A 2,590-nucleotide genomic window follows, 5' to 3' on the forward strand; every position below is an offset into this window, starting at 1 on the left:
TGCCCTACAACTTTTATGTTCTTACTTGACTGATCGAAAGCAACATGTCAAGATAGACGGTAATTTGTCAGATTGGCAAATTATGAAGAGTGGAGTTCCTCAAGGTTCAATCTTGGGCCCCCTTCTCTTCAATATATATATGAATGATGCGAACTTTTCAGATATTTCGTGCTGCTTAAGATTTTATGCCGATGACACTACGGGGTACTCTTCAAGCCTTTGTCCATCCACCTTGCAGATAAACCTACAAAAAAACCTTAGTCTACTCGTCTCCTGGTTCCATAAGAACTTCCTGGCGATCAATCATAGTAAATCTCAATCTATCGTCTTTAACAAAGCAACTTTACCAACGCCCTTTGTTATCGAAAGTAATGAACTGGATTACGTTCCACAGATCAAGCTCCTCGGAGTAATCATTGACAATTCACTCTCTTTTAAAGCACATATTAAAGAAATCTGCCGGAAAGTGAACATAAAAGTTTCAATTCTTCGTCGCATTCGTAAATTTATACCCTTAGATATCATGATTAAATTGTACAAAGCATTTATTCTGCCTCATTTCGAATATGCATCACCACTGTTCATAGGTCTAAGTAAAGGTCTGTCTGCGAAATTAGAGTCAACCAACGCATTCGCTTTAAGGATTCTTCTTAATCACTCAAAATCGACTGCTTATGAAGAGTTACTTAACATCGCACATATTAAAAGCCTGGAACACCGACGCATAGAACAAGCACTGACACTCGTATACAAAAGTATTTATGGCCAGGCACCGAACTGCATTCGGGAAAGGTTTATCCTGCGTAGCAACGGTTACAGCCTACGGGGCCATCTTAAGGTTGTTATTCCAAGACCAAACTCATCTTATATGGAACATTCTTTCACGTACCAGGCTAGTAAACAATGGAACAATCTACCAGACAAAATAAGGATGTCAGAATCCCTTTCTATATTTCGGAAGAACTTACAAAACATACAATTGTCTTCATCGTATGACTGCAGCTGTATTTTTTGTAAATAGACAGTCTAATTACCAATACTTTCTTTTATTGAATTATTGATTATTGTAATAGGTTATTATTCATTTTAGTTGATTTAATTCTTATTTCTTATTTTTCACTCATTACTTGTACATGTAAGATTATCTTAATTATCACATTGTAATTTTTTATGACACATTTGCATTTAAACGAGCTATCGCTCATATGCGATATGTGTTTAAATAAAATTACTTACTTACTTACATACATAACTTTACTTCGATTCGGATTTTTTTTAGAGTAGCAAAGAAATATGCTAGTATCTCCGAATGTAATCTAAAGTAACAATGCAAACTACACAATAACAACGATATTAAATTACAATAGCTTAGATTATAATATTACGATAAAACTAAACAAAAGTATGTACAATGAAATAAGACATAATGAAAACTAAAATATATATGACTTGATATTCTTCCTAAAATAAGGTACGCTAGGCGCGGTTCTAAGTTTATCAGTTAAGATATTCCAGCATTTAGTAGCAGTGAATTTAAATGAGTTTTTGCCATAGTTTGTAGTGTTCACACGAGGTTGGTACAACTTATTTATACCACTAAGCCCTTGGGTATTGCGTCTCAGAATAAGTCCGATTCAGTGCAACAGATGTTTTGAAGTCGGACCGACACTCCGATAGAAACCGCCATGTCAATCAAAGGGTATGCGAGTGAGTAATGCGCATAAACACTTTTAAAATTTTAAAAAGCTTCCAAAATGGCGGATGCTAAAAGGACAACAGGAAGGTCTTTTGAGGAAAAAATGACACGTTTTTACACAATTTACACGGTATGATTTATCGGCCCGACAAAACCGGGAGACAAATCGTACCGTGTAAACCGACCTTTGTGCAGCTTATGCGCAGAATTTTGTGCTAAAATGCGTGCCACACGTGCAGCACGATCATTTTTCCTCTTGCAATTCTAGCTTTCTTATTGGTTCACTGGATATCGGTTACCAGCCATTATACCTGCGTTTGACCTTTTATGGAAATGAATGTGGCAATTGTAGTACGGGTACTCCGGTTTTCCCTCTCCTCAAAAACCAACATTTGACCTGATTTACTTTCATTGTTAATTTTAGTTTATGGTGTCCCCAATTAGCGCTCCAGCGCTAGAACGACTAGACACTTAAATAAAATTCCTTTCCTTTCCTTTCAATTTCTAGCCTGTGTACAGCCGCCCGCTCTCTCAGAAAAAAAGTCGGCGAAGAGCGTCTATGATTTCCGTTGATACCGTAAATGATCTAATGAACGCCCGGGGGGAGTATTGAATGTTTGTGGTGTAACGGTGGGTGCCAAATAGATAAGAGGCGTTTATTATAGAGGAGCGTATATTTCAAGTTAACTGAAACAAATAGAAAATCCAAATAAAAGTTGATAGTTCTGTATCAACGCGGCGACAACAGTATGTTTATAGTTCTGTATCAATGCGCTTGTCGTCGTCTGGGTCAACAATGTTATCACAATTGGCTTTGTTGACATGCGAATAAGCGATGACCTGAAAGGGTTTGGGAGGCTGGGCTCATCCAATAAAGTGAGCTGTGCTTTTAAC

Source organism: Montipora foliosa, chromosome 8, assembly GCF_036669935.1.
Source record: "Montipora foliosa isolate CH-2021 chromosome 8, ASM3666993v2, whole genome shotgun sequence".
Taxonomy (NCBI): Eukaryota; Metazoa; Cnidaria; class Anthozoa; order Scleractinia; family Acroporidae; genus Montipora; species Montipora foliosa.